The 25,912-nt window shown below is 44.7% G+C and overlaps 1 protein-coding gene across 2 annotated transcripts in view; it reads left to right on the top strand.

Annotated features, from left to right (window-relative positions):
* The window catches only part of wnt5b (wingless-type MMTV integration site family, member 5b), a 161,089-nt gene that overhangs the window by 78,772 nt on the left and 56,405 nt on the right, over positions 1–25,912 (top strand). The window lies entirely within an intron of this gene.

Below are 25,912 nucleotides of genomic sequence, written 5' to 3'. Positions count from 1 at the left end.
AAACAGAAAAAGAATCGCACTGCCAGAACTCAGACCTCATGCTCTGCTTAGAAATAGGCTGCTCTGCTATTGTGGCCCATTTGCTTTTGTTTGAGGGAGAAAAATAAATGATCCAAGAGCTAAAACATTATGTCTGCTGTGCTCTGACTCCCCCCGCCGTTCCAGCGTGCAGTTGGTCTCGCCCAGATGGAACGGTAAGAATCGTTCCCTAGGTAACCAAGTTCTTACAATTCACTTCACTTTACATTAACCCTGTTGTTGCCGGTGCACAGGACAAGCTTCTCTCACCTGGAAATTCCCAAGATTAGCAGGGGCCAGTGAAGTGCACACTTCTCATTGTCAAATTCTCTTTTTCAAAAAAAAAATTAACACATTCCAGAGTTTAAGGACGGTAATCCAAATTCTACAAAATCTGGATTTATGAATCACTCAGCAGTCTTTTTGAAAAAAATAGAAAACACGTTACACAGTGACTACATAATCTTTGAACATGAATCAATACAGGTGAAGTTGTGATTCCGGTTTTTGCATGGAAATGTGGCCACAGTTTTCAACTCTTCAGACTTTTAAAGCCTCATTTTTTTAAACGAATTTACTCGTCAGATGTACTTAACTACATCGGTATTGTACCGAACTACATGCTCTGATGGAAGGGTCATTGATCTGAAACGTTAACTCTGCTTCTCTCTCCACAGATGTTGCCAGACCTACTGAGTATTTTCAGCATTTCTTGTTTTTATTTCAGATTTCCAGCATCCGCAGTATTTTGCTTTTATTACAGTATTTTAACCCAGGAATAGAGCACACATTGGTACAGATTTACAACATCGAAAAATTAAAACAAAAATACATTTCCGTATTTGATGTCATGGATGTAGATTATTTCCCCATGACTTCTTAAACTACATATGTGTCGTTCTCCTTTAACTTTATCAATTGTGATTTAACTAAAACAGATCTGTATTTCATATGAAATCATCAACTTTAAGAATATCTTGATCTTATATCACGTACTTGTATTGTTCCTGGATACATTACCACAGATCACACAATAAAATCATCTTCATCGTTTGAAGAGACAACGCCGCCGCTCCTTATCCCCAAATATATAAGAACACAGGTTGTGATTAAGGTGTGAAACTAGCCATATTGTGATTATGAACACTTGCCTAACATCAAAGAGTTAACTTTAAAAAGAAGAATTGGAGACCTACAGAGGCCTTTAAAGGGACGGGCGGGGGAGGAGACTGGAACCAGTGTGGGATTGTCTATCAGCACGCATGTGCTACACCTTCAAATTGGCCCCAGGACGAGAATGAAAGGGAGAAGTGACAATTTGTGCTGTGCCAGTGCATAAATAACAACACAAATGACACAACCATGTTTGCAGATGAATAATCCCTATACCCTAATGATTGCTTCTCCATTCTTGTCAGCGTGTTCCATATATATCTGTGACTATAACATTGGAGGGACGCAGTACAGGCAGGTTGCGCACGAGTGTTCACCCACCATTAGTAGAAAGGCAATTAAATAATTCCAGAATATGTGCTTTTTGGGATTACAGGATTTTTTAGAGGGGTAGTAAGGTACAAAAATAAGTTCCCTGCTAGATTTCCCTTAAATTACATATGTACATTTAGTCAGATAATATTTGATTTTGCAGAACAGAGCAAGACGAGTAGGAGTTCACATGGACATGTGCTGAACGCAATCGAAAATATGTTCCAGTTAATTTCGATAACGACACCGGTGCTTTTTTCAAGCCTTAAGTTTTATTTTTAATTTAATGTCATGAATACAGATTCTTTCCCCCCTTTCCACTTCCCCCGCCCCAGTGGGAGGTGAGACATGCCTGTTCATATGGTGGCTCCAAGAAGAAAGTTGTTACTCTTATTACACATTAATGGGAACAAATAATAGACTGCCCCCTTTGGGCTGCCCCTGGATAAGCAACAGCTGCAACTCCAAGTGTTGGTTGACTCATGTTTAATATTACTGGTAATTTTACACTTGACAATTTTATACTGAAATTTTATCAAACAATGTTATTTGGAAACAATAGTTCACTGATCACTCTGCTTCCTCCTTATTAAAATACGATATGAGTTATACTTTTGTACTATTTTAATTTGCTGCACCTCAGACCAAATTAAAGTTTGCTTTATTTTGGAAATCTTTGCAAAAAGGCAATTTTCAACAATGTCTCAGAGAATTTGGTGAAACTTAGACTCATAATACAAGTGAGGTGTTGAGAGGCTGCTTAAGAACATACGAGCATAAGAAATAGGAGCAGGAGTAGACCATACAGCTGCTCAAGCCTGCTCTGTCATTCAATACCATCATGGCTGATCTCTGCCTCAACTCTGCTTTCCCGCCTGCTCCCCATATCCCTTGATTACCCTGAGAGACCAAAAGTCTAAGATTCACAAACCTCTGTGAAGAAATTTCTCCTCAGCTCAGTCCGAAACAATTGACCCCTTAATGAGATTGCGCCCCTGTGTTCCAGATTCCCCAGCCAGGGGAAACAACCTCTCAGTGCCTACCCTGTCAAACTCCTTCAGGATCTTGTATGTTTCAAAGAACAAAGAACAGTACAGCACAGGAACAGGCCATTCGGCCCTCCAAGGCTGTGCCGATCTTGATGCCTGCCTAAACTAAAACCTTTTGCACTTCCGGGGACCGTATCCCTCTATTCCCATCCTATTCATGTATTTGTCAAGATGCCTCTTAAACGTCATTATCGTACCTGCTTCCACCACCTCCCCCGGCAGCAAGTTCCAGGCACTCATCACCCTCTGTGTAAAGAACTTGCCTCGCACATCCCCTCTAAACTTTGCCCCTTTCACCTGAAATCTATGTCCCCCAGTAACTGAATCCTCCACCCTGGGAAAAAGCTTCTGACTATTCACTCTGTCCATGCCGCTCATAACTTTGTAAACCTCTATCATGTCACCCCTCCACCTCCGTCGTTCCAGTGAAAACAATCCGAGTTTATCCAACCTCTCCTCATAGCTAATGCCTTCCAGACCAGGCAACATCCTGGTAAACCTCTTCTGTACTCTCTCCAAAGCCCCCACCTCCTTCTGGTAGTGTGGCGACCAGAATTGCACGCAATATTCTAAGTGTGGCCTAACTAAAGTTCTGTACAGCTGCAGCATGACTTGCCAATTTTTATACTCTATGCCCCAACCGATGAAGGCAAGCATGCCGTATGCCTTCTTGACTATCCACCTGCGTTGCCACTTTCAGGGACCTGTGGACCTGTACGCCCAGATCTCTCTGCCTGTCAATACTCCTAAGGGTTCTACCATTTACTGTATACTTCCCACCTGCATTGGATCTTCCAAAATGCATTATCTCACATATGTCCGGATTAAACTCCATCTGCCATTTTATCGCCTGCTGTATCCTCTGACAATCCTCATCACTGTCCGCAACTCCACCAACCTTTGTGTCGTCCGCAAACTTACTAATCAGACCAGCTACATTTACCTCCAAATCATTTATATATACTACAAACAGCAAAGGTCCCAGCACTGATCCATGCAGAACACCACTAGTCACATCCCTCCATTCAGAAAAGCACTCTTCCACTGCTACCCTCTGTCTTCCATGACAGAGCCAGTTCTGTATCCATCTTGCCAGCTCACCTCTGATCCCGTGTGACTTCACCTTTTGTACCAGTCTGCCATGAGGGACCTTGTCAAAGGCTTTACTGAAGTCCATATAGATAACATCCACTGCCCTTCCTTCATTAATCATCTTTGTCACTTCCTCAAAAAACTCAATCAAATTAGTGAGACACGACCTCCCCTTCACAAAACCATGCTGCCTCTTGCTAATAAGTCCATTTGTTTCCAAATGGGAGTAAATCCTGTCCCGAAGAATCCTCTCTAATAATTTCCCTACCACTGACGTAAGGCTCACCGGCCTATAATTTCCTGGATTATCCTTGCTACCCTTCTTAAACAAAGGAACAACATTGGCTATTCTCCTGTCCTCTGGGACCTCACCTGCAGCCAATGAGGATGCAAAGATTTCTGTCAAGGCCCCAGCAATTTCTTCCCTTGCCTCCCTCAGTATTCTGGGGTAGATCCCATCAGGCCCTGGGGACTTATCTACCTTAATGCTTAGCAAGACACCCAACACCTCCTCCATTTTGATAATGAGATGACTGAGACTATCTACACTCCCTTCCCTAGGCTCATCATCCACCAAGTCCTTCTCTTTGGTGAATACTGATGCAAAGTACTCATTTAGTACCTCGCCCATTTCCTCTGGCTCCACACATAGATTCCCTTCTCTGCCCTTGAGCGGGCTAACCCTTTCCCTAGTTTCAGTGAGATCACCTCTCATTCTTCTACACTCCAGAGAGTATAGACCCAAGTTACTCAGCCTCTCATCATAGCACAACCCTGTCATTCCAGCAGCCAATGTAGTGAAGCTTGGCTGTACTGCCTCCAAGACAAGTATATATCCTTCTTAAATAGAATGGTAAAGCATAGGAAACCTTTGAATATATTGCTAGAGATAGAAGAAGTTGATTCCTTGTGCAGGATAAAATATAAAAAGGAGTCCATGATGTAATAGAAACCAGAATTTCTATATATAAATATAGATTGATTTTTGACAATGTAAGAGGAAAAAAGTTGTAGACTATTTTATGTGGATAATTTTTGCTCAGGTGCACTCTTGAAATGCATTGGAAAGTGCTTACGTTTGAGTAAAAGTAAATGTCTAGCGATTCTCTAGCTACTTGCATGTAATTGATCCTATGATCATCAACTGTAAAAAGTTTTGGTACCTGGGAAACGTTCAGCCTTTCCATTGGAAAGGCATGCTCTTAGTTGAGAGAGTGATAGTTGTTTTGGACACCCTAAACCGTACTGATGCTTAAGGTAACATGGCTCCACATAATTGGGTCAGACCATTATTACAGATTTCAACAAAATGCAACAAATCTATGTCAGGTCATAAAATTGCACTCCAGCCTCCCATGGCTGAGTTGGTAAAGGCACTGCTTGGTGTGGTACTCAGTTCACTTCATTATCCTCATAGATGAGGAGGGGAGAAATTTGCCAGTCTTCAGATGCTGCCTGACCTGCTGAGTACTTTCAGTATTTTATTCAGATTTCCGGCAACCGCAGTATTTTGTGCTTGTTCCTAAATAATGTCTAGTGACCCTTGCAGGAAAGCGTACTTGTGTGGGCACCAGGAGAATAGCCTGTTCACATTCACTGATCAGGCTCATGTGAAAATTGGCCCCTTTGATTTAGTACTGGACAACTGTTGCTTGAGGGAATGTACACCAAACTGAATTGCTGTATTGAGGAGAGATTAAGGAAAGAAATTGGAAGAATAGTTGGTGTGAGATAATGTAAACCTAAAGCAATTTTCATTTAATTTTTGATAACTTTTTTTGAGGATATGGTAAATATCTATCATCAACATCATAACAGTGACTACTGTTATGTGGCTGTAAAGCATGTTGGGCTGTCATGAGACGTGCTTTATAAATGCAAGACTTTTTTAATCTACAGAGTCTACATATATCTATCTATATCTATATTTATAATTATGGAGTTGCTCACCATTAAAGATACCACCATAATGTGTTTAAGTCAACTAGACTTATCAACCTGAAAATGAACCTATAATGTCTGTTATGATACACTGGGGTGTCTGCTCATTGTCATTGTACTCAATACATACACACCCAGCCATTTTGAATATGACTGGCTTCAGCATATCTCTGCATGTTCTGTACATTCTGGATGGTGGAAATTGTGGATTTGGGTGTGGGTATTGCTACCAGATTCACACTTCTAACAATTCCATTGCAGGCAAGGTCAAATTAAAGCCCACAGCTTCTTTTAAATCTTTTTTAAAAATTCAGTTGCAACTTGCTTACTTTCTTCAAAATTGAATTTTTCTATGGTCTCTTTGCAAACTATGTTTAAAAATAATCCCTTACAGGCTAAAAGCCCCAGATTTATTCATGAATCGTTGTTCCTGTTCCCCTCCTGCTCCTCCTGCTCCATACCCCTTAATCTTTTCTGATAGTCCCTTGTCAAAGGTGTCCTGGAATTCCATGTACGCCATATTCATTCAATTTACCCCATCTACCACATCTATCACTTTCTCAAAGAACTCTATTAGATTTGTCAAGCCCAATCTTACTTTCTGAAATCCATGTAGGCTGCGTCAGCTGCAATGACTTCTCTTCCCGCTTCTGCACTGTTAGCTCTGGCATTCCCCAAGGATCTATCCTTGGCCCCTTTCTGTTTATTAGCTACATGTTGCCCCTTGGCGACATCATCTGAAAGCACAGTGTCAGTTTTAATGTGTGCTGGCGACACCCAGCTCTCCCTCACCACCATTTCTCTCGACCCCTAAATTGTCAGACTATTTATCTGTCATCCAGTATTGGATGAGCAGAAACTTCCTACAACAAAATATTGGGAAAACCAAAGCCATTGTCTTCAGTCCTCCCCACAAACTTCATTCCCTCGCCACTGACTCCCTCCCTCTCCCTAGAAACTGAGGCAGATCCAGACTCTTCTCAACCTTGGTATCGCATTTGATCTTAAGATGAGCTTCTAATCACACATCTGGGCCGTCACTGAGACTGCCTATTTCCATCTCTGGTAACACTTCTGTCTCAGCTCATCTGCTAATACACTCATCCATGCCTTTGTTAACTCTAGACTTAACTATTCCAATGTACTCCTGGCTAGCTTCTCATGTTCTACCCCCTGTAAACTTGAGGTCATTCAAAACTCTGCTGCCTGTGTCATACACAAGCCCCCTTCACCCATCTCTCCAGTGCTCACTGACCTGTATTGGCTCCAGTTTAAGCAATGCCTCGATTTTAAAATTCTTATTCTTGTCTTCGAATCCCTCCATGGCCTCTCCCCCATCTCTGTTATCTCCTCCAGTCTTACAACTCTCCAAGGTTGCTGTGCTCCTCCAATTTTGGCCTCTTGAGTATGTATCCCCATTTTAATTCTGCACCATTGATGGCCGTGTCATCAGCTGCCAAGGCCCTAAGGTCTGAAATTCCCTCACTAACCTCTCTGCCTCTCTTCCTCCCTTTTAAAGCACTCCTTAAAACCTACCTCTTTGACCAAGCTTTTTGGCATCTGCTGTAATATCTCCTTATGTGGCTATGTCAAATTTTATTTTATAATGCTTATGCGACATGCCTTGGGATGCTTTACTATAACAAGGGCACTATATAAATTACAAGTTGTTTTTATAGATGATATCAGCTGGGACTGTAACTACATTTGACCTCAGTGACCATTGATTAGTGAGGGGTAAAAAATCAACCTGGATTCCTACTTTTAATCGTTATCAAGCAAGCTCTGCAAAGCATATGTGCTGCTGGACATTGGGTGAGGACATGATTGAAATTGGCTCTAATTTGGTCCATGGTGGATACCCTGCTGACACTAACTGCCAAGGCTCACAAATGAACAATGTTATGGATAACATTTCAGAAGGTGACTGACTTCCATGAAACCGTATAGTGAGAAATCACTGCTTTAAGGAACGAAAAGGGAATAAAAATCACCAAGGAATTCAAACACCAAATAAAGTGGGTGCTGTTTCCAATTTCCTGTACCTTCAGAGTAATGAAACCATCATTAACAGACAAATAGGAAGTGAAAGCATTTTAATATAAAACAGATACGCATATATTTTAAGTTTATTTACTTAAACTCACCTACTCACCTTGAATAGTAGTGTAGATTTGTCTTTTCAATTTCCCCTCTTTATTCACAGCCAGGATTCTGCTGGGATACGGCTCCATGATTACGTACAGACATGATTTTTAGCAGGCTATTGACAATGGGTGGGAGGCATCACAACTGAATGTGATCCTTTCCTTGCCTTTGTATTTGCTTTTCAGGTGGTGGGAGGATGGGGTGTGGCTCAGCCTCTAGACGGTTATCAGGAGTGTGAACCTTAGCTAATTTTTTCACTCCTTAGCCTCAGGGCAGTTGTAGTGCCCCATTACTGCACTAGTGAGATCAACGAATTTATTAAAAATAAATGATTGAACATGAAACCTTCCTAGTCTGTATTGTTTATCACCATACCATTCAATGCATATACCTATTGAGTATTTTGGGGAAACTCCTTTAAACAATGTTATAGATTTAGAATTATTGTTTTATCTCTTCTTTCCCCTCGCAGTCTATCCCAAACTATCAAACTATCATGAGAAATTTGAAACAGCACAACAAATACTTGTATTTATTTAGAGCCTTTTAATATGGGAAGATTTCCCTTCATGTGATGTTTGGAATGTAGTTGCCAAGCTAAAGTTGGAGATGTTAGAGGAGCGATCAAAGGTTGGTTAATGAGGTGGATTTTAAGGAGGGTCTTAGAGGATGAGAGTGAGGTGGTGAAAAGGGTTTGTGGATTAAATTTCAGACAGTGGGGCTTGAAACTGACCACATGACCAAGGGTGGGACAAAGGGGGAGGGGGATGCATGCTGGCGTCCGAAAAATAAATTATTGGGGAGGGGGGAGGCTGTAGCACTGGAGGAGGTCACAGGAATGGAAGGGCAAGTCCATGAAAAAATTTGGAGATGGTAAGATTGACATGGTTGAATATGGGTACGCAAGTTTATATGGAGGATAGGGGTTTAAGGAGGGCAGTGAAATCAATGGACAGAGGCAAGGCAGGATTAGATGAAGATTAAAATCATTGAGTATGATGAGTTACTTGATGCAGAGAGTCTGGGTTGAAAGAAGGGAGGATATGTTGGGGAGAAACTTGGGCTGGAGATTGGGGCTGGAAATGGAAGGGATGGAACAGACTTAGTTGCTCAAAGAAGTCAAAGATGCTTCAAGAGTTGAAGAAGAATAACTCAAGGTATGATTTGATGATCAGGGCCAAGCCACCACTGCAGCAACTTTGGCTGGGTAGATGGTGGAAATTACAACATAGAACGGAGGCTTCATTATTGCAAAGATATTGTCATCCATGAACCAAGATTCAGTCAAAGCCATGACTGCTAAATTGGATCGCCCCCAAAAATGGGTGTGGGAATCGCGATGCACGATTAACCAGTGCCTGTTGATTGCAATGTATGTAGCATTAGCAACTTGGTGCTGCCTGCTCATGTTCATGATCCCTGTATCCAGACAGCATTAACAATACTGTTTGTTGCCTGAACAAATTAGCAGGGGACCGATTCTGAGAGTGGTTTGCACCAGTTAAAGCTACCCTGCACTGCTTAAAGCTAGCACCTTCTATAATGGAGGTACATTGTGGCTGGAGCAGGTTTTGGGAGTCATGGTTGAAGAGAATCGGATCTGGATTATCATCCAGAGGCTGACCACCACCCCCCACCCCCACCTCTATTCCCCCGCCCCCCGGCCTCTCTCCCCCCACTACCTGAAAAGCAAATGTAAAGGAAAGAAAATATCATGTTCAGTTTTGGTGCCTCCCACCCTTTGTCAATAGCCTGCTAAAAATCACATCTGTGCTTAATCATGTATCCCAGCAGAGGAATGACACAACAGTGGAGGGAGGGAGCTCCAAGGTTTTCAGACTCTGCACTGGAGATCTTAGTGAAGGAAGTGAAAAGTAGGAGACATAGGAACAGGAGTAGGCCATTCAGCCCATTGAGCCTGCTCCGCCATTCAATACGATCATGGCTGATCATCCACTTCAATGCCTTTTTCCCACACAATTCCCATATTCCTTTATGTCATTGGTATTCAGAAATCTGTCAATCTCTACTTTAAACAAATTCAATGACTGAGCTTCCACAGCCCTCTGGGGTGGAGAATTCCAAAGATTCACAACCCACCGAGTAAAGAAATTTCTCCTCATCTCTGTCCTAAGTGACTTCCCCCTTATTTTGAAATTGTGACCCCTGATTCTAGACTTCCCAACCAGGGGAAACATTTTAGCTGCATCTACCCTGTCTATCCCTTTAAGTATTTTGTAGGTTTCAATGAGATCACCTCTCATTCTTTGAAACTCCAGAGATTTACTGGCCCGGTTTCCCAAATCTCTCTTCATAGGACCATCCTGCGATCCTCGGAACAAGTCTGGTGAACCTTCGTTGTGCTCCCTCTATGGCAATAATATCCTTCCTAAGGTAAGGGGACCAAAATTGCACACAGTACTCCAGGTGCAGTCCAACCAAGATTCTATACAATTGAAGCAAGACTTCACTACTCCTGTACTCAAATCCTCTTGTGATAAAAGCTAACATACCATTATCCTTCCTAATTGCTTGCTGCACCTGCATGTTAGCTTTCAGTGACTTATTGACAAGGACACCCAGGTCCCTTTGTCCATCTACACCTTCTAATCTCTCACATTGAAGAAATACTCTGCACATCTACTCCTCCTGCCGAAATGGATAACCTCACATTTTTCCACATTAGATTTTTTAAAATTCATTCATGGGATGTGGGCGTCGCTGGCCAGGCCAGCATTTATTGCCCATCCCTAATTGCCCTTGAGAAGGTGGTGGTGAGCTGCCTTCTTGAACCGCTGCAGTCCATGTGAGGAAGGTACACCCACTGTGCTGTTAGGAAGGGAGTTTCAGGATTTTGACCCAGCGACAGTGAAGGAACGGTGATATAATTCCAAGTCAGGATGGTGTGTGACTTGGAGGGGAACTTGCAGGTGTTGGTGTTCCCATGCAATTGCTGCCCTTGTCCTTCTAGTTGGTAGAGGTCGCGGGTTTGGAAGGTGCTGTCTAAGGAGCCTTGGTGCGTTGCTGTAATGCATCTTGTTGATGGTACACACTGCTGCCACTCTGTGTCGGTGGTGGAGGGAGTGAATGTTTGTGGATGGGGTGCCAATCAAGCAGGCTGCTTTGTCCTGGATGATATTGAGCTTCTTGAGTGTTGTTGGAGCTGCACCCAATCAGGCAAGTAGAGAGTATTCCATCACACTCCTGACTTGTGCCTTGTAGATGGTGGACAGGCTTTGGGGAGTCAGGAGGTGAGTTACTCGCCACAGGATTCCTAACCTCTGACCTGCTGTTGTAGCCATGGTATTTATATGGCTACTCCAATTCAGTTTCTGGTCATTGGTAGCCCCGAGAAGGTTGATAGTGGGGGATTCAGCGATAGTAATGCCATTGAACGTCAAGGGGAGATGGTTAGATTCTCTCTTGTTGGAGATGGTATTGCCTGGCACTTGTGTGGCACGAATGTTACTTGCCACTTATCAGCCCAAGCCTGGATGTTGTCCAAGTCTTGCTGCATTTCTACACGGACTGCTTCAGTATCTGAGGATTCACGAATGGTGCTGAACATTGTGCAACCATCAGCGAACATCCCCACTTCTGACCTTATGATTGAGGGAAGGTCATTCATGAAGCAGCTGAAGATGGTTGGGCCTAGGACACTACCCTGAGGAACTCATGCAGTGATGTCCTGGAGCTCAGATGATTGACCTCCAACAATCGCAATCATCTTCCTTTGCGTTAGGTATGACTCCAACCAGCGGAGGGTTTTCCCCCTGATACCCATTGACCTCCGTTTTGCCAGGGCTCCTTGATGTCATACTCGGTCAAATGTTGCCTTGATTTCAAGGGCAGTCACTCTCACCTCACCTCTTTTGTCCATGTTTGAACCAAGGCTGTAATGAGATCAGAAGCTGAGTGTCCCTGGAGGAACCCAAACTGAGTGTCACTGAGCAGGTTATTGCTAAGCAAGTGCTGCTTGATGGCACTGTTGATGACACCTTCCATCACTTTACTGATGATTGAGAGTAGGCTGATGGGGCAGTAATTGGCCGGGTTGGATTGTCCTGCTTTTTGTGTGCAGGGCATACCTGGGCAATTTTCCACATTGTCGGGTAGATGCCAGTGTTGTATCTGTACTGGAACAGCTTGGCTAGGGGCGCGGCAAGTTCTGGAGCACAGGTCTTCAGTACTATTGTCGGAATATTGTCAGGGCCCATAGCTTTTGCAGTATCCAGTGCCTTCAGTCATTTCTTGATATCACGTGGAGTGAATCAAATTGGCTGAAGTCTGGCATCTGTGATGCTGGGGACTTCAGGAGGAGGCCGAGTTGGATCATCAACTCGGCACTTCTGGCTGAAGATTGTTGCAAATGCTTCAGCCTTATCTTTTGCACTGATGTGCTGGGCACCCCCTTAATTGAGGATGGGGATATTTGTGGATCCACCTCCTCCAGCTAGTTGTTTAATTGTCCACCACCATTCACGACTGGATGTGGCAGGACTGCAGAGCTTAAATCTGATCCGTTGGTTATGGGATCGCTTAGCTCTGTCTATCGCATGCTGCTTCTGCAGTTTGGCAGGCAGATAGTCCTGTGTTGTAGCTTCACCAGGTTGACACCTCATTTTGAGGTATGCCTGATGCTGCTCCTGGCATGCCCTCCTGCACTCTTCAATGAACCAGGGTTGGTCTCCTGGCTTGATGGTAATGGGAGAGTGGGGGATATGCCGGGCCATGAGGTTACAGATTGTGGTTGAGTACAATTCTGCTGCTGCTGATTGCCCACAGCGCCTCATGGAAGCCCAGTTTTGCATTTCTAGATCTGTTCAAAATCTATCCCATTTAGCACGGTGGTAGTGCCACACAACACGAAGGAGGGTATCCTCAATGTGAAGGCGGGACTTCGTCTCCACAACGACTGTGCAGTGGTCACTCCTACCAGCACTGTCATGGACAGATCCATCTGCGGCAGGCAGATTGGTGAGGACGAGGTCAAGTATGTTTTCCCCTCTTGTTGGTTCCTGCCGCATACCCAGTCTAGCAGCTACGTCCTTTAGGACTCAGCCAGCTCGATCAGTAGTGGTGCTACCGAGCCACTCTTGGTTATGGACATTGAAGTCTCCCGCCCAGAGTACATTCTGTGCCCTCGCCACCCTCAGTGCTTCCTCCAAGTGGTGTTCAACATGGAGGAGTACTGACTCATCAGCTGAGGGAAGGCGGTAGGTGGTAATCAGCAGGAGGTTTCCTTGTCCATGTTTGACCAGATGCCGTGAGACTTCATGGGGTCCAGCATTGATGTTGAGGACTCCCAGGGCAACTCCCTCCCTACTGTATGCCACTGTGCTGCCACCTCTGCTGTGTCTGTCCTGCCGGTGGGACAGGGCATACCCGGGGATGGTGATGGCAGAGTCTGGGACATTGCCTGTAAGGTATGAGTCCGTGAGTATAACTATGTCAGGCTGTTGCTTGACTAGTCTGTGGGACAGCTCTCCCAACTTTGGCACAAGCCCCCAGATGTTAGTCAGGAGGACTTTGCACGGTTGACAGGGCTGGGTTTGCCGTTGTCGTTTCCGGTGCCTAGGTCGATGCCGGGTGGTCCGTCTGGTTTCATTCCTTTTTATTGACTTCGTAGTGGTTCGGTACAACTGAGTGGTTTGCTCGGCCATTTCAGAGGGCATGTAAGAGTCAACCACATTGTTGTGGGTCTGGCGTCACATGTAGGCCAGACCAGGTAAGGACAGCAGATTTCCTTCCCTAAAGGACATTAATGAACCAGATGGGTTTTTACAACAATCGACAATGGTTTCATGGCCATCATTAGACTAGTTTTTAATTCCAGATTTATTAATTGAATTCAAATTACACCTTCTGCTGTGGTGGGATTTGAACCCATGTCCCCAGAGCAATACCCTGGGTCTCTGGGTTACTAGTCCAGTGACAATACCACTACGCCACTGCCTTCCATCTGCCACGTTCTTGCCCACTCATTAAGTCTGTCCAAATCCCCTTGAAGCCGCTTTGCATCTTCCTCAGATATCATGTATCTGCAGGGGATAAGGACGCCTTCCAGACAAATGATCAAAAGGCAGTGGGAGGAGATAGCCATGGAGGTCACTGGCAGGAGTCAAGCCCGGAACACGTGGATGCAGTGCCGCAAGTAGTTCAGTAACCTCCCCCCAGTGGTCAAGGATATGCGAATGTATCTCCAAATCCATCTTACCAACTGCACCAGTATCCTCAGCCACTGCTCAAATCACTCACCTTACCAACAACCTCTATCAGGCCTCATACCTAACATTCATAGCTTCACTTCACTCTCACACACTTAGTACTGCTGCAAGCCTCACACCCACATCTCACAGCTTGAACACACTGCCAGCTGTTCATCCATGACAGCCACATCACCCAGATTGCACAACACTCACTGACACACTTTTCAATTCTAGGTCCAGAGCTGTTCGAGGATGTCCTCCAAGGCCATCTGCAGTCTTCCACACTGAAAGTCAGCAGCTTTCCACCAGTCATGCTGCAGCCACTGTGGTAGCACTGCATAGGAGCACTAGGACAGGCAAACACACCTGGAAGACAGACTGTAAGGGAATGCATAAGGGTGATTATTGACTTTTGAATGCAACATGGCATGATTTCATTTTATAAATTTGGTTGCAATGTTTATTTTGTGGTGGCTTTTATTTTTGCATGGTCACTGATGGTCAGTGGCAGAGGGAAGGTAAGGTGTGGGACTGTTGGTGAATGGGGAATTGGAATTGTGGTTACTGATATTGCACTCTGCTGAGTTCTTCACTGACAGCCCAGCCAGAAAGGGGGTGTCTTGTTTGCCTCCCTTCCTTTTCCTCCTGTTCCTTTTAATCTTCCTCCTCCTGCTCCTCAGCTTCTCACCATATAGCTGGTGGCAAGGGCTGTCTTCTCTTGATGGTGAGTTTGGGCAGCTTACAGCAGACCAGCACAAATCTTGACCTGCGCTCTGCCAAGTACTGCAGGACTCCTCCAGAGCAGTCCAGGCAGTGAAAGCGTTGTTTCAGCATGCCAGTGGTCTTCTAAACACATTTCATGTAGCAACATGGCTTTCATTGTGTGTTTGCGCACACATGTGTGGGTTGCACACCAGAGACATCAGCCATGTCACCAGTGGATAGCCGTTGTCACACAATTGCCACCCTTTGGTTTGCCGTGGTGGCTGAATTGGAGTTGGTACAGCAGACTGCCACAGACTGAAGGTCTCATGACTGCTGCCAGAATACTGGCCATTGACCTACATGCTTCGCTGCCTGTGGCACATACCCACTCAATGTTGACAAAGCAGAATCTCTTTCGGTTCTGCTGCAGGGTCGAGTTGACATTTGGGACCTGCAAAGTGATGTACGTGAAGTCAATGACATCCTGTACCATGAGGAAACTTGCAATGCTAACGAAACAGCAAGCTCGCTCCATCTGCTCCTCTCTGGTAAGAAAGAATGAAATGCAGTTAGCTCTCATTGAATAAAGAGCATCAGTGACCTCCCTTACGCAACAGTGGATGGTAAACTGCAAGATATTGCAAATATTTCCAGCTCCAACGTGGAAAGAGACAGACACTGAATAGTTTATCGCCACTGTCCCCTTCACAGCCATTGGCAATGTAATCCTTGCTCTGCTCTGAGGTTGCAGCCATGGCTGCAACAGGTGGCAGATTTTAGTGAGGATGTCATTTCTGACGTCTCACACCTTGTTCCTTGCTGAGGTTCAATTAGGAGAATTGCTCCCTGAACACCTTGGGCAGATATAGCCTTCTGCTGAGTGTGTAAAGAGTTCTTTTTATGTTGTCTAATGCAACATAAATGTGATGTGTGGAGTTCAGTTAGTTGAAGATCTCAAACAGGTTTATTTACAGCTAAACTATTATACACAGTACAGAGTTAACTATTTACAGAACTTGCCTCCAGGTGTTACAGCAGCAGAGTGACTCTGGCTCTGAGTCACATGACTGCATCCTGGTACTTAGCGCATTAGCATACTAAGATCTTAAAGGGACATCACTCTTAAAGACAATCACACAACATCCCTTTTCTTTCCAAAGATAAATCTCTAATGCTAAAAGTAAAAATACATAAAATTAGATAACATCAAAATTATTTACACATGGATAGAGATTGTGAAATTAACAAATATAGAGGCTCAAAAATCCATATATCATCTCAGTGGTTTGACAACTGTTGCTTGGGGAATTTGTGTCTCATCTGTTGCTGTTTTTTCTGAAGTTTTTCCCTCTCTGCATTTGGTTTCTGTTGCTCCGACTTCAGTCTGCTAATATACTCTGTTACTTTTCTCAGGATGACCACTTTTGGGGCCTTGTCATTCCTGGAAAGCTCCGGCGCTTCATCTCGAAGAGCCAACAGACAATGCTTCAACTCATTCCTCCTTTGCCTCCTCAGGGCATTGCCTCTCCTCATCCTCTGCGTCTGAAGGCTTGGGGCCCACGGTTGAGGGCTTGTTGGAGGAAGAGTACTTAGTCTCATGGAGATACGTGTCCGTTCTGACTTGTTGTGGTGCTGGTGGTTCCCTCGAGATTTGAAGTGAAGGTGCGGATTAGTTGTGCTGTTGCTGGGTTACCAGACAGCACCATGTGATGCTGGTCAGATCTGCGAGTGGGTTCTGGTCCTTGGAGATTTCCCCTTGGCAATGCTCTCGTGGATAGTTATGATGTTGAGGTCCTGCCACTGCTGGTCCACTTGTGTCTACTAGGTAGAACGTTTGTGGTTTCCATGCCGACTTGCTGTATCTGCATTGCATTGTTAATGTGTCACTGCAAGGGATGGGTGACCCATTGTATGCAGATAACTTAGCAGTTGTCGGTTGTATCATTGATTTCCAACGACTCTGGTACATATCTTGTAGGATTCGGACTGGTAAGATATTTACACTAGTGCTGGTGTCAATCTTGACCCTGAGTGTGTGTTTGCCAGCTTTCTTTGGGCATGGGATGTTGTTTGACTTCATCAACATGGTGTGTCAGGTTCACAATGTGGAAGGCTTGTTTGTCTTTTGGTTGAGAATTGCTTCTCTCTGAGTCTTGTCTCAGGTCTGTTTCACTGTGGACTTCGTAAATCGGCTTGCATTTGCACCGGTCTCTGGAGCTCTCGTTGATGCCATTGCCTTGTTGCTGCGCCTGTCCTCTGTTTGTCTGTGCCCTGCTGCGGCTCCTGGCTGCGTCTTTGGAGCCAGATTTCTTGCATTGGTGGGTGGGCCCAGTGTCCTTTTGCACCGGTTATGAAATGCAGAACAATGTCATGGTGAGTGGGACCAACCATACTTAACTCATAGCTTGCTTGCTCTTTTCAACCTGGTTATGGTGCTGATACTGTTGGCTTCACCTAGTGCTTGCAGGTGCTGTTGCCCAGCTACCATGGCTTTGTATTTCCTGCCATCTTCCAGCAGTTCATCGATGCTGTGACCTTTCTTTTTCCCCAAGAATTCCTTCTGGAATGCTTCCATGGGTGTTGATACAACCACCAGCTCCATTATTTGGTCTGACAGCTCAGCTTTTGAGAAATCGCATTTGTTGCCCTTACTATGACATCTACTGATGAACTGATCTATTGATTCCTGTGCCTGATGCCTGTCACCTGTAGGACATCAATTCCAGGCGGTGAATTCTAAAATTCACTCGTAATAGGAGCTGATCTCTATCACTTTCCATATCTTTGCGGGATCTTTTTGGGCCTCTTCAGATAAACCTAAGGTATTGATTCTGTGTAATCCCTCATTTTGAATTGCTATTAGTATTTTTACAGCTTGCTTTTCTGGTTCTACAGTCGCTTGGTCAGTGAAGCATAACTGTATTCCCTGTTTAAAAAGTTGGAATTCAGATAGATATCTATGGCCTTCCAGTTCATGCTGGGAAATTTGATATTCATCTTCCTGCTGTTCTTTGGCTTTAAAACTTATTCTATGAGTCGCTACTGTTTTCCCTTTAAAAAAACTCTCTTGGCTGCTTTGATTGACAGGAGCAGGTGTTTAGCAGTGCTTGTCTGTTTATATAGCTTCCAGAACTCTAGTCTGTCTGTTTACACAGCTGTGCAATAGGCGTTCCAAGTGCTTTTGTTCTCTCTGCTAGAGTTTGTTTATACAGCCGTTCAATAGGTAATTCTTCATGCTTGAATGGTTTTATGAGTTTTTAAAACTCTGGCTGAGTGAATGAAAGGTCTTCATGCTTGAGTAGTTGATTTTTTTTAAGCTTTATCTGCAAGCTGCGTGAATGGAGGATTCCCACACTTTTTGCTGTCAGACACATCCTGTAATGACGCCGACTTCGATCAGTCTGGGCGAGCCTCTAAAAATAATTGATCAGCCTGAGATAGGGATTGAGTTTTCCCTGCTTTTTTTTCTTTTACTGAGCCTTTAAAAAAAAATCAACTTTACAAGCACCTCAAAAGCTTTTTTTTCAATGGGGTTCCTGGACTGTCGGGACAATGACTCACCTAATCACAGCTATTGATTTGCAGCCTGTTGTTCAGTGCTCTGTGTTCAAAAGCTTGAGGTAAGTGTTTTCCTCTTTCCCTGTTTGGGCCAGTTTTTTTTAACTTTCTCTTTTTCAGCTGTAGGAAGGTAGTTTTTAAAGCTGTTTTCCCTGTGGTCTTCAAGTTTAGATTCTGTCTTCTCACCAAAGCTGCCACCATGTAATGAGGAGCTGCCATCATGTAATGAGTTCTTTTTATGTTGTCTGATACAACATAAATGAGATGCTTGGAGTTCAGTTTGTTGAAGATCTCAAATAAGTTTATTTACAGCCGAACTATTATACCCAGTACGGAGTTAACTATTTACAGAATTTGCCTCCAGATGTTACAGTAGCAGAGTGACTCTGACTCTCATGACTGCGTCCTGTTACTTAGCTTATTAGCATACTAAGACCTTAAAGGGACATCGCTTTTCAAGGCAATCACACAACAGAGTGTCCTTCTCCACCTGATCCTCTTCCCTTTTCCTGCAAATTGTCTTGCTCCGGGTGGCCTCTGTTCATTTTCCAAGTTATCCTGTATTCCAAAGGGAATTCCTACTAGTGCCCCCATGTCTGGGAGCAGCTGGTTTATGCAACATACTTGAAGTCATCAAAAAGTCCTTCAAAATCTGCCACTGTGCACTCGTAGATTTCTGCAACTTGAAACCACTATAAAAAACATCAAACACTTATAGGGTTGGATTTTGTGTTAGAGGCAGGGCTCCCGGCTCCGGGCTGAAAAGGTGGGGGTTCCCCGCCTGAACCTATTTGTGTCCCCCCCTCGCCCCCCGGGATTGATCCTCTGGTCTCTTAAATTCTAAGTTTCACGAGCCAGGATCCCCCATCCCTTTAAAGACATTATCCTGCCTCCAAGAGCTGCCATGCAAATCAGAGGATCGGCAGCTCAGCAGTATCGGCAACGCCACTGGGAGCGTTGGTCACTGCTGGTACTGCAGAGGCCTTGGACCCAGGCCCAGTGGTGGAATCCCTGACCTCAGGTAAGTGAGGCGGTCGCTGGTGCCTGTCCGGAAGGCCCCGACGAGGGGGGGCCAGGGGCTGGTCATGCAGTCCAGTGGGAGTAAGGTGGGGGTCCTCTGTGGGTCACAAATTGCCCATGAAGAAGGGACCCCCCCCCCAAGCCCGCAGGGAGGGTGCCTTGTGTTACAAGGCGTCCTCCCCACGTGGTGGAGGCACCTCCCCGCTGCTGGTAAGATCCCAGTGGTGGTGGGAAGTGGCCCTTGATTGGCTGTTAATAGGCCACTTAAGATCCTTAACTGGCCTCAGGGTGGGAAGGCTGTTGTCGCCCTATCCCATCCCTGGTAAGATCGCTTGGCGATAGGGAGGTGACAGGCCCTCCGCTGTCCTTTTCCCCCCCACCACCCCCCAACACCCATTGCGATACTCCCGCCTCAAGGGGCCACATAAAATCCCAGCCATAGAATCAAAGCAACAGAAGTACTTGATGATCCCTTTAAATTACACTGGTGGTGGCTGAAGGATCCTTCCTTCTGCTGAATATATATTCAGCTGTACAAGGTTAAGCTGGAGCTTTGAGCTCCAGAATGTCACCACTGACATCAAATCAGCTTTGCACCCTAATTGACATCATATCTTCTTGCTCTGCTTGCTTCTAGCAGATGTTTGCACACGCATTAATGCCTGCACCAATAGGGTGTTGGACACAATTTGCCCCACAAGTGTGTGTGTGCTGAGGATGCCATTTTATCAGCTCTAAGGCCACTTGTGGCACCTAAAAAAATGGGCGATAACGAGCCCTGTTTCTCACCCATGTTGCCAATGCAATTATCTACAATAGTGCCCTGGGTGGCAAGGGTTTGTTTGTAAGCAGGTAGATATAGATATTTTGGAGGTAAATGCAGAGGAGGCGGTAGTTGTCAGTATATCAGGAGCCTTCAGGGAGTGTGGTATGGGTGGGGTATGTGGGATGGGAAACAGGTTCTTGAGGTTAGCTTGCAACAGGTATAATGAACAGGAAGGTGAGTTAGAAAGAGGAAAAGTGCATTTAGGGTTGCTACTCTTAAGGAGGCAGTGGCAGGTGCACAATGGACCTGGTGGAGAATGCCAAGAGAGGCACAGAGGGTTTTTGCAAGGGGGATTCAAGCTTGGGACAAGAGTGAACACATCAGTAATTCTAAGTGCATTCACACATCATCTTTTGCATCACCAAAAAAAAATTCCATATTCCCAGCAATATTAAAGACGGTGTCCTTGTAGATCAAATTGACTGAAATGTGACAATTTAACCCGAGACTTGATCCAAACAGCAGATTACAGACCGCAGTGTAAACACAAACTTCTGCAGTTTTGACCCTAAAGAGCAAAGTTTGGCAGTGCCAAGAAGAAAATAACTTTAAACTTAAAAGAAAATCCCTGCTCAGTTTCCTCTCCTGGGAATAAAACTTTAGATAATTGGAAAAGTAAAATACATCAATCTGCTCTGGGTGGCATACGTTGTGATGTCACTGCAAAGGGAATCTTCGCAGAGGAAAATCCACAAAGTAAGTCAAAAAATATGATAGAAAGACCAGCAGGGCATATGGGCAAGGTTGGGGACAGTTACCCAAATAAAAGTTCTATACACAATGCACGTAACATAAGAAAAAAAGGAAATGAGTCCGAAGAACAAATTCAGTTTAAAAAGTATGATGTAGTAGGCATTACAGAGACCTGGCTACAAAGTAGGCATGATTGGGAACTAAATAACCCAGGCATTCGACTCTGTAGAAAAAATGGAGATTGGGAAAGGACGAGGTAATGGTTCCTATAAGCTGTGCGTGTGGCCACATAGAAAGCCGAAGGTATCACGCAGGCTGCTCACAAGTTGTCCCCTTTAAGATACCGTGCGGTCTCAGACGTGCATAAAGGTTTAAAGGTACCATGCATTCAAATGAATAGGCAGCACACAAGGAAAAAAAATTAGAGAGGACATTGAGTACCAATATTGTTAATAACACAACTACAGCAGTAGAAAGAAGGGGCTTCTGTAAGGGTGGTCAGCAGTGGAAATACCATGGGTGGAGTTAAGGAAAAACAAAGGATGCAAGACCCTGATAGGAATTGTTTACAGACCTCCTGTTAGTAGGGATATAGTTGGATGAGTTGGTATAATACAGAGATCAGGGACACATTTCGTAAAAACAACATAGTTATCATGTGAGATTTTAATTTTTACATGGACTGCATGAAGCAGAACAGCTCAAGTAGTAAAGGCTACTAATCGAGAAGTATTAGTCATAATATTCCAAAGCTCAGGAATTGTGCCTTTGAATTGGAAAATTTGCAAAGGTTTAAGAAAGGAGGGAGGGAGAAACATGTTAACTATAGACATATCAGTTTAACATCAGTAGTAGGGAGGTTACTGAAATCCAACATCAGAGAGAGAGTGACTCAGCACTTGGCTAAGTATGAGCTGATCAAAGAGAATCAGCATGGATTTGTGAAGGGTAATGTCTGACCTAATTTTTTCAAGAATGCCACAACCATGGCGATCAGGGAAGTGTCTATGAATGTTGTCTATAAGGGCCTCCAGATGGCAGTTGATAAGGTTTCACGTGATCATTAGGGGAAAAACATGCACAGGCAAGTGGAGAGTATTTAATCTTACTCCTGACTTGTACCTTGTAGATGGCGGACAGACTTTGGGGAGTCAGGAGGTGAGTTACTCACCGCAGAATTCCCTGCCTCTGACCTTCTCTTGTAGCCAGAGTATTTATATGCCTGGTCCAGTTAAGTTTTTGGTCTATGGTGACCTCCAGGATGTTGATGGTGGGGGGATTCAGTGATAATGCAGTTGAACATCAAGGGGGGAATAGTTAGATTCTCTCTTGTTGGAGATCGTCATTGCTTGGCACTTGTGTTACTTGCCATATTAGGCCAAGCCTGAATATTGTCCAGGTCTTGCTGCATGTGGGCACGGACTGCCTCAGTATCTGAGGAGTTGCGCTGAGGTCCTGAGCACTGTGCAATCATCAGCGAACATCCCCACTTCTGACCTTATGGAGGGAAGGTAATTGATGAAGCAACTGAAGATGATTGGCCTAGGATACTACCCTAAGGAACGCCTGCAGTGATGTCCTGGTGCTGAGATGATTGACCTCCAACAACCACAACCATCTTCCTTTGTGCTAGGCATGACTCCAACCAGTGGAGAGTTTTCCCCATGAATGCTAATCACTTCAACTTTGCTATGGCTCCTTAATGCCACACACTGTCAAGTGCTACCTTGATGTCAAGGGCAATCACTCTCACCTCACATCTTGAATTCAGCTCTTTTGCCCATGCTTGGACCAAGGCTGTAATAAGGTCTGGAGACAAGTGGCCCTGGCAGAACCCAAACTGAACATTGGTAAGCAGGTTATTGCTAAGTAAGTGCTGTTTGATTGCACTGTCAACAGTATCTTGCATCACTGTGCTGCTCATAGAGTCATAGAGTCATTCTGATGCAGAAGGAAGCATTCGGCCCATCGAGTCCATGCCAGATCTCTGTAGAGCAATCCATTCCCCCGCTCTATCCGTGTAGCTCTGTAAGTTTATTTCCCACCAGTGCTCATCCAATTCCTTTTGAAATCATTGATTGTGCTACCTACAAGGGTAGTGAAAGCAGAGACATTCAGGTCATTACCACTCACTATGGAAAAAAGTTCTTCCTCACATTCCCCCTACATCTCTTGCCTAAAACCTAAAATCTGTGTCGCTAGTCCTTGTATGATCAGCTAATGGGAGCAACTTTTCTTTGTCCATCTTGTCTAAACCTGTCACAATCTTGTACATCTCTATCAAATCTCTCCTCAATCTCCTTTGCTCCAAGGAGAACAACCCCAGCTTCTGCAACCTAGTCTTGTAGCTAAAATCCCCACATCCCTGGTACCATTCTGGTAAATTTCCTCTGCACCCTCTTGAGGACCCTCACATCGTTCCTAAAGTGTGGTGACCAGAACGGGATGCAATGCTCTATAAAGGTTCAGCATAACTTCTCTGCTTTTGTACTCAAAACCTCTATTTATGAAGTCCAAGATCTCATATGCTTTGCTGACCACCCTCTCAATACGTCCTGCCATCTTCAAAGATCTATGCACATGAACCACCAGGTCCCTCTACCCCTGCACACTCTTTAGAATTGTGCCCTTCATTCTATATTGCATGTTCTGATTATGGTGGGAGAAACGCACTGTTAATTCAATCCTGTCCCTCCACAGATCACCTAACATATCATTTAAAACTTTCTAAATTAAAGAAAGACCAGCCAAATTATACCATCTATTAACCCCTGAGTGAGGCTAACCAAACCAGGGTCTGAATTTTACGCTGCCCCAGCGGGTCAGTTAGTGGCGTGGGGGCGGCGTAAAAAAGAGCAGGAAGCTCCGGAAGGCCTACCTGCCCTGCTTCCACCTCTGGTCGATTTTACGGGGGTCGGGCGTGAGGGGGAAATGGCCCGCCTGCCCGAGGCCAATCAAGGCCCTTAAGTGGCCACTTAACAGCCACTTAAGGGCCTGCGCCCGCCTCCACGGGTATTTTACCCGTGGCAAGCATGCCACTCCCCGGGATGGGGGGGAGGAGCATGGCAGTCAGGTACAGGGTGCCCAATTGAGGGCCGCCCCCGCCTCCCAACCCACCCCCGGGACCCAAGACTCCCCCCTCCCCCCAAACGACCACCCTAGCCTCACCAGAGCACAACCGATCCCACGTTGAGGCAAGCCCAACTTACCCACTGTCCAGGGTCCATGGCGTCAGCTGGGCTGCAGTCCCAGCAATGGCCACCGCTCCCGGTGGCGCTGCTGGGACTAAGAGCTGCTGGTCCACTGATTGACCGGCAGCTCGCTGAGGCGGGATCTCCTTCCTCAAGCGGGTGGAAGTCCTGCCTCGGGAAAATTAAAGCCCGGGGACCCATAAAATACAGGACGGATCCCCAGGCTAGGCGGAAGCAGGTTCACCACCGACTTCCACGTTGGTGGTGAATTCCCGTCCGCCCAAGGTAAAATCCAGCCCCAGGTGTCTTTCAATCAACAAATTAACTGTTTAATTAGAAGAACTAAATTCTTAAATACAATGAAGATATGAACAGATATATATATATTTGTCAAACGCTTTCTTAAAATCCATGTATACAACATCCATTGCATTCTCTTCATCAATCTTCTCTGTTATTTCATCAGATATTTCAATTAGATCAGTCAAGCATGAGCTGCCTTTTACAAATCTGTACTGGCTCCCCTTATTTAACACAAACCTCTCCAAGTGCCTGTTGATTATTTTCTCTGATTATTATTTCTAAATGCTTACCATCACTGATGTCAAACTGACCAGCATGTAGTTATCAGGAATGTCCTTACATCCTTTCTTGAATCAGGGTGTCACATTTGCCACTGTCCAATCCGCTGGCACATCCCCTGTATCTAGGGAAGAATAGAAGATTATGGCAAGCCCTTCTGTTATCTCCACCCCTACTTCCCTTAGCAACCTGGGATGAAAGCCATCTGGATAGGCGACTTATACACTCTAATCTTAGCCAGCCTTTCCGGTACATTCTGCCAATCAATTTAAACCCCATCCGTTCCCTGTACTATCTCCGCTTCTTTCGATATTTTGTTAGCATCCTCTTCCTTAGTCTACACCAATGCAAAGTACTCATTAAGTATTTTAGCCTTGCCCTGCGTGTCTAAGCAAATATCGACCTCTTTGACCCTAATAGGACCAATCTCGCCTCTTACCACCCAATTGCTATTTACATGCTGATGGAAGGTTTTGGGGTTCCCTTTTATGTTAACTGCCATTCTATTCTCATATTCTCTCTTCACCAGGCTTATTTTTCCCTTCACTTCCCCTCTCAACTTAGTGTATTTGGCCTGATTTTCACTTGAAGAACTCACCTGACATGCATCATGAACCTTTTTTTTGTTTCATCTTATTCTCTACCTCCCTCATCATCCAATGAGCCCTGTCTTTGGTTCTCCTACCTTTCGCGCTTGTTGGAATGTACCTAGCCTGTACCTGAAACATCTCCTCCTTAAAGATCACCCATTGTTCTGTTACCATTTTTCCTGTCAGTCTTTGGTTCCATTTTAACCTGGCTAGATCCCTTCTCATCCCATTGAAGTTAGCTCTCTTCCAATTTAGGAGTTCTACCTGAGATTGTTCCTTGCTCTTCTCCGTTATTAATCTAAACCTTATGATACGATGATCACTTTTACCCAAGTGTTCTCCCATAGACACTTGGTCCACTTGGGCCACCTCATTTCCCAGTATCAGATCTAGCAATGCCCTCTTCCTAGTTGGACTGAGAACATACTGGTCAAGGAAGTTCTCTTGAAAACATTTCAGAAATTCCTCACCCTCCTTTCCCTTTACTCTTAACATTATCCCAATCAATATTTGGGTAATTAAAGTTCCCCACTATCACACTTTATAGATCTTGCACATCTCTCTGATTTCCCTGCAGATTTGCTCCTCTATCCCTCTCTCAGTATTTGGAAGCCTATAGAATACCCCCAGTCATGTTATCATACCTTTATTACTTCTCAACTCTAACCAAATGGATTCTTTCCTTGTCCCCTCAAGGGCATCTCCCTTTCCAACACTTCAATGCCTTTGCTAATCCCTACTGCCACCCCACCTCACTTTTTTTCCTTCCCGAACACATTGTATCCTTTGAATATTAACCGCCTCG

This window comes from Heterodontus francisci, chromosome 18, assembly GCF_036365525.1.
Source record: "Heterodontus francisci isolate sHetFra1 chromosome 18, sHetFra1.hap1, whole genome shotgun sequence".
NCBI lineage: Eukaryota > Metazoa > Chordata > Chondrichthyes > Heterodontiformes > Heterodontidae > Heterodontus > Heterodontus francisci.
This window is presented reverse-complemented; position numbering and strand designations above follow the sequence as displayed.